This window comes from Passer domesticus, chromosome Z, assembly GCF_036417665.1.
Source record: "Passer domesticus isolate bPasDom1 chromosome Z, bPasDom1.hap1, whole genome shotgun sequence".
Classification (NCBI taxonomy): domain Eukaryota; kingdom Metazoa; phylum Chordata; class Aves; order Passeriformes; family Passeridae; genus Passer; species Passer domesticus.
Genome location: NC_087512.1, coordinates 68,680,979 through 68,688,164, shown reverse-complemented (window position 1 = coordinate 68,688,164; position 7,186 = coordinate 68,680,979). Strand labels below are relative to the sequence as shown.

General features: G+C 51.1%; 1 long non-coding RNA gene across 1 annotated transcript; it reads right to left on the bottom strand.

Moving 5' to 3' along the window:
• Positions 1–180: 180 nt before the first annotated feature.
• On the bottom strand, positions 181–4,019 carry LOC135289923 (uncharacterized). Its single transcript, XR_010352658.1, has 3 exons — positions 3,746–4,019; positions 1,484–1,811; positions 181–451 (listed from the first exon to the last, which is right to left on the bottom strand). It is a non-coding gene; the product is annotated as an uncharacterized LOC135289923 (long non-coding RNA).
• Positions 4,020–7,186: the final 3,167 nt, after the last annotated feature.

Sequence of the window (7,186 nt, the reverse complement as noted above, 5' to 3'; positions counted from 1 at the left end):
GGCTCCCCTGGAGACAAATAAACCTTCGGATTTTGCCCGCAAGAGGAGTCCCTCTTTTCTTCACTCGCTTTGCCCGTCTGCTGCCCACCGCTGCCTCTTGCTGAGGCGCTCCCTGGACGCCCCTGGCGCATCTGGGAAGTACTCCCTCGCTGTCAGCTGCTGTGCCCCAGCTCCGCCAGTGCAGTCTCCTCCCCTAGCCGGGGGAGTAGGGGATTCAGACAGCAGCGTGGCATCCAGTAATTTTCTGTCTTAATTGTAGTGCAGTAAGTGCTGAAGTCCCTGCAGATTCAAGGGGCCTAACATACCTCCTAAAGGTAAAAACCCTTTTCATTCACCTTTTTTTTTTTCAGACAGCAGCTTTCCCTTTTGTTTTTCATCAAAGGAGCAATACAAAACACTAGGCAACAGAGACAGTTTCTTGCTCAGGCAGTGCTCTTTGCATACTATCCTCCTGTAAGAAAAAGAAACGGAATTCCCCAAGTGAATAGATGTAACATTATTTTGAATACTAAAAAGATTTCCTGTTCCTGTAACCTTGCTGGTAAACCAGGCCACTGAGAATACCCTTTGTTTATGAATAGCAAATTTTACCAGACAACTGCAACAGTTCTCCATATTCTGCAGGAAGTCTTCAAATATTATTTGCATGTTTATCATCCTCATACTTAAAATAAATGCACATGTGAAAAAATGTGGGTTTATAATTATTTTTTGACATATACACAGAATTGCCACCATTACAAGCAGTTAGTAGTTGTGCACATATAAGAAATAAAGCAGCACTTCAGCATAACTTCTGAAGAACTTCCTTTTGGCATGGCATTTTAAATTTACACCACAACAATCAATTCAAATAGTCACAAACATGGTTTGAAGGTGAGTATACCTCTACATCAGAACTTTGTGGGTCCGCCCTGTTTGAAGAGACTGTGTGCACATAGCAATCTAGACTGAACAACTCCTTCAGTGTGTGTGCTTTCCAGAGATGTGACCCATCTGTGCACCAATTGCCTGTTTGTTAGTTGCAAAATAAACTCTTGAAATGTGTTCAAGGAATCACTACACACTTGTCCTAGGTTAAGAAGGAAGTGAGTTTTTTGGGAGGTTGCGGTCAAACCAATCAGTGATTTGAATATTGGTACCTGGTTTGTCCACTGGAGCTATGGACCACCTCTAAGAACACATGGGGTTAAAAGCAAGAACTCCCAGGGGAACTCTCTCTCTGTCCCAAACACCAACCTTCAGCAGGGCGTTGAAATGCTGCTTAAATCCTCTTCTCTGGAGATGACTTTGTGGCCCCCCCCCCCCCCCCTTTTTACACTCCCCCCCATTGGAAGTGCAATATGGTTGTGCTCCCCACCCCCCGTGCCCTCCCCTCGCTTGTGTCGTTGTGATGGGGGAACGAGCTCCCCCCCCCCAGAAAGACCCCTCCCCAAATTCCCGTTCCCCCCACTCTCCGTAAACACCCTCCCTGCCACCTCACCGCTGAAGATGGACTGATTGAAGGCCCTGAGGATCTCCAGGATTGGATCTCCAAGGATGAAGTATGAGCTGTGCAGGGCTCACCCATGCAGCTGTGCTGCCCACCACTGGCAGGAACAAGCTCCCCACAGCTCCCTCCTAGCTCAGAGGAAGAGGCTGGCAATGTGCCACCACTCTGTCACATTCCAGGGCAAGGAGTCACACAGGTTAACCAAGAGCTCTAACCCCAGTCTGGGGCTGCACATATCAGGGTATCTGGATACATCCCTCAGCCTCATATTCACAGCCAGAGCTCCTTTATCATCTTCACCACAGAGGGGTCCTGGTTCCTGCAGCAAGAAAGAAGCCAGTTACGGATTCCTTCCAAATCCCTATCTCCCTTCTCCCTTGCCTTGGAGACAATTGCTCCTTCAAAAGGGATTACCACACGCAGATCACATCAGAACTCCCAGGGTCAGTGCTGCTGGGGGGAAAATGAAGAAGTCCCCCTGAGCACAGCCCCCACCCCTCTATCCCATGGGCCATACCCATCAGTTGATTCCATCCTCTTCATCAACCTCAAGCACAACGAACTGCTTGGCCATGAGGAAGAAAAACTCGCAGTCCTCCTGTGGGGAGGACAGAGCCTGTAGGGCACCTACGAGTCCATCCCAGTCCCTCCCAGGTAATCCTAATCCATCCCAGTATCCTTTAACCCCTTCTCAGTTCATTCCAGCCCAACCCAGTCCATCCCAGTTCCCCCTACACCTTCCAGATATGCTCAAACTCGTTGCGTTTCCGTTTCCAGTTCCAGGATATTGTCCTCTCCCACTCCGTCCCAGTTCATCCCAGTGCCCCCTAAAGTGATCCCAAACCCTTTTAACTCCATTTCAGTGCTGTATACCTCACTCTAACTCACTCACAGTTAATCCCAGTACCCTCTAACCCTGTCCCAGTGCGTTCCCAGTCCATCCTAGTAACACCTAAAGTGATCCCAGTCCCCTTTAACTCCATCCCAGTCCCCTCTAACTCCCTCCCAGTGCTGTGTAACTCACTCTAACTCACTCCCAGTATATCCCAGTTGCCCCCAGACCTCCTGGATGTCATTGGTCTTGTCGTGTTTGGGTGGTGGTTGCTGAAGGTGAAGGAGCTCACAGCTCCCCTGCCCAGCTGGGGCTGGCTGGGGGAGGGAAGCCGTGCGGCCGGGTGAGGTAGGCCGGAGCCTTGGGCAGAGGAGGGGGGTGAAGGCCTTGCCAGATGGAAGGGTGGAGGAGCCCTGAGAAGCATCAGGCCCCCCTCTTACCCCCCAGGAGAGAGATAGGGAGAGAGCGCCAGTGCCTGTGCTGCCTTGGAATTCGATATCATGGACTGGCAGCACGCCGGCCAGAACTGGGGGATGCGGCGAGAGAAGGTGCCCAGCCGCTGTGGGAGTTCTGGGCAGACAGAGGCGAAGATTTTAACTCCTTTCTAGTATAATGGAATGAAAAACCTTACAAATACTGATCTTCCTGAATCTGAATGAGGAGGGAGAGATGAAGCAGGAGAAAATGAGCAAGTGTGATGAAAGTTGGTGCATGTGAGAGATGTCTGAAGAAGTGGGAGGAGATGATGGAGTGGCCTTGGGCTGGACTCTTTCTTGTATGGCCGTGGACAGACCTATGTTTTTCCTGTAACACAGAGACTGCATTTAGGAGGAGGCAATGCCTTGAAGCCAAAGAGAGTGCAGTGAAGCATTGGCGAGAACAGAGATGGCTGAGGAGGGTGTGGGATGCCCTCTGTCTCCAGTGGAGAGAAATTTCTCTGTTCATGAGGCCCCTCAGCCCCAGGGGGTGAAATCTGGGGGGGACTGGTGTCCCTAAGCTGAGAAACTGCTGCTTTTGTTGGAACTGGGCAGGGCATTCTTAAAAGGGGAACCCAAAAGGCAGTCCTGGTCCATGTGTGCCAAGCTGCTGTCGGAGTTTTTCTCTACTCCCCCGAGTAGGGGAGGAGTCTGCACCGGCTGAGCTGTGCCACAGCAGCTGACAGCGGGGGGACACTTCCCAGATGCGCCGGGGGCGTCCGGGGAGTGCCTCGGCAGGAGGCAGCAGTGAGCAGCAGGAAGGCGAAGTAAGAAAAGAGGGACTCTTCTCAGGGGCAATGTCCAGAAGTTTTTCGTCTTCAGGGGAGTCGAGTCGAGAAAAGACCACGAGGTGGGGATACAGCAGATTTAAAAAGGGGGCAGAACATACAACACATCAACCAATGAGGGAGAACATGGGAGGGAACAAACTCGTGAGAAACATACCGGGTAGCCAATAGGGAATGTGACAGGGAGGGACTCTTGTTCCCGATCCAATCACCCACTGAAGAGGGGAGAACTTTCTGGAAAGAGGGAAGGGGACAGTGGGTGATGGACAGGAACTCAGGGAGGGATTGGCAGAGGGTAACCAGGGAAACAGGGGAGGAGACAACAGATTGACACTCTCAAAAGGAGGGGTTGCCAGGGGAGGAGTAGGGGGGGAACCCCAGGACCGAACCATTATAACTTTAGGGGGAAACAGAACAAACCAAATGAACCATGCACCACAACATCTCCCTCTTTTTTGTTTAAAATAAAAATAAAACTGAAATTGTTCTTAAACTGACGTAGTAACTGAAAACCATAGGGAGGATGGACGGGCTTGCTCCCAATGCGTCTCCTCACAGGTAGGTTCTTCAGGGATGGGAGCAGGGTCAGCGGGAACCTCAACATGGTTGATTTGGAGGGTCGTGGCAAGCAAAATTCTGGTCAGTAACTTACAGATAATGCAGAAACCGAAAACTAAACAGAGCAAAATGAAGATAACAACTAAAACGGTGCGAATGATGGAGCCCACCCAGCCTGCTTTTTGGATAGCAAGTCCCCCAACCAGTCCGAGGTCTGTTGTCGGATTTTGTCAACGTCCTTGGACATCTGGCAGATGGTGGGTCTGGCATCTTCAGCTCGTGATGACAGGTTCATGGAGCAGAGCCCCTCGAACTCCTCACAGTGATGGTTGTGGAGTAACAAAAGGAAATTGATTGCCACCCTATTTTGGAGGGTCACTTTCCTTGTTGTTTCCTCGTCAGCTAGGAGGTCCGCTAGGGCAGTTGAGGTCAAACTGGCTTGCTTTGCCACCCAGCACTCGAGGTGTCCCAATTCCCCTAGTGCCTTTGCTGTGGCCACCCATGGCAAAAACACCGAAACCACAATGTTTTTGGTTTAGACCAATGTACAATTTCGGCGTCACACTCTGAGTCTAATTTGTGGGTGTCTCTTTTAATTCGGGCCGAATCCTGTGTGACGTTTTTATTTTTCCAATCCAAAATGTGGGTGTAGTTGGGGGTAAGCAGCGTCAACCACCCGAAAGTGCAGGGCCCTCCAGACAGACGAGAGGGAATGCCAGCCCACGCTCGGTCTCCGCACATCAGGAACACGCCCTTAGGGAGGATTCGGGGTTGCCCATAGAATGTGGATGGAGACCTGATTGCTGCAATGTGGTCACACCAGTTGGCGGCAATATACTTCTTGTTTCCCTGGCGGACCTCTTGAAATGGGCTCTCCCTGGGGTAGGGAACGAACTGAAAGCATAGGGAGGCGTGGGCGGAGCCAAGCAGATCGAATTGTGTGGGTTCTTCGGGGGCGTGTTGGAGTACTGTAAGGACCACACGCCACAAGATTCTAGGTTCGGGACGGGGATCAGGGGCATAATGGGGGAGTAAGGACTTTAGGGTGGGGAAAAAGGGAGGGGCAAAATCATCAACCCCAAATGGGATTCCCATGAGGCAAGTCAAGAGGGGATCTGCTGCAGAGGTCGTGGACAGGCACAGGTGGTCTTGTCCCATTGCCTGAGCCAAGGTCCGCCAGACGTTCGCCTTCGGTTGGGGAACGATGCACATATCAGCTGGGTGGATCATCAACAGAATTTGAATTAGGATGAGGGAGAATCCAACTGAAATAAACGGAGAAAATAAGTTAGTAAAGAAGGCTCTGGTGAGAGAGGTTCGGTCTGGGGGGGGCCGGACAGCGGGACTTCTTTTCTTTTCCATCGCCACGCTGCCTCCTCCACCTGTGTAGTAGTGCTGATGTTGTGGGCTTTTCCCGGAAGGTAGGGCTTCATCCATTTTGAAGGTACCCACTTTAACCCTGTGGGGGTGGACGCGCAAGCATATCCACGACCCCACGCTATTAGGTCAAAGGGGCTTTCCACCTTCCAGGTTTCCAGATCTTTTACTAACACAGGGGGTTTTGCCCTCAGGTGCATGTCCTTGTAGGTGTTAAAGTGCCTTGTGATGGGCGGGTTCAGACACTCAAAACTGCAATTAAGAAAGCTGATGGTAAACAGGGCCCTAGTTAACCGGATCTGAGGGGACTCCACCTTCATTGCCCCTTTTTGATGTTCTAAAGTCCTTTTGAGGCTCTGGTGGGCCCGCTCCACCACCGCTTGTCCTGTGGGAGAGTAAGGGATGCCTGTTTTGTGGCTTACCCCCCACTCCTGCAGGAAGCTCCGGAATTCCCTGGAGGTATACCCTGGCCCGTTGTCAGTTTTGATCACTTTGGGGATGCCCAGCACACAGAAGGCATGCAACAGATGCCTTCTGACATCTGCAGTCTTCTCCCCTGTGTGGGCGGAGGCGTAGACGGCCCCAGAAAAGGTGTCGACAGAGACATGCACAAACCTCAACTTGCCAAACTCTGGGATATGTGTGATGTCCATCTGCCAGACTGCACAACTTTTGAGTCCCCGTGGGTTGGTGCCAGTGGCTATGGCTGGTAGTTGAAAAGCCTGGCACTGTGGGCATGTGGCCACAATCGCTCTCGCTTGGTCCCTTGTCAGTTGGAATTGATGGACCAGGCCAGGAGCATTCTGGTGGAATCGTTGGTGGCTGAGCTTCGCCTGTTGAAAGGCATCTGGGAGCGGGGCCATCTCAGCTGGGGTGGCTAGGGCATCGGCATGCCGGTTGCCATCCGCGATGAACCCCGGTAGGTCGGTGTGTGACCTTACATGCATCACGTAAAAGGGTTGCTCTCGGTGGGAGAATAGATCTATTAGTCTCGAGAGCAAATTGAACAGAGTCACATTGGAGACTTCTTGAAGAATTGCGCTCTCCGCTCTAGAAATGACACCGGCAACATACGCAGAGTCGGTCACTAAATTGAATGGTTGAGAAAACCTTTCAAAAACTCTTGACAACCACGGCCAACTCGGCAATTTGAGGTGAGCCCTCAACCTTTATAATGTCTGTCTCCCACTGCCGAGTTTGAGGATCCCGCCAAGTCACCACGGACTTGTGGGATGCTCCGGACGCGTCTGTGAAAATGGTCAGAGCTTTCAAAGGCTTCTGACTCTGATTTTAAGTGAAAGCTTAAATGACATCTCCGAATTAAACAATTTGTGGGCCGGTTTGTGAATAGAAATTTTTCCAGTGAACGAATCTAAGGCAAATTGAAGAGCTTCATTCTCCAAGAGTAAATGCTCCAACATGGCCTTTGTTAGTTGGCCCGAGTTCAAATTGATAGGAATGTGAATGCATGTAAAATCAACTCCAGCCAGCTCCCGGATCCGGAGGCGAGCCTTCCGGATCAACTCAGCTACCAACTCTTGTGGCCGTGTCATCCTCTTGGACCTATGATGGCTGAGGAAAACCCACTCTGTGATTAAGAGAGGGTCCCTTGAGCCTTGGTCCTTAGATGTTTTCATGGATGACTCCCACTAAAAAATCAACC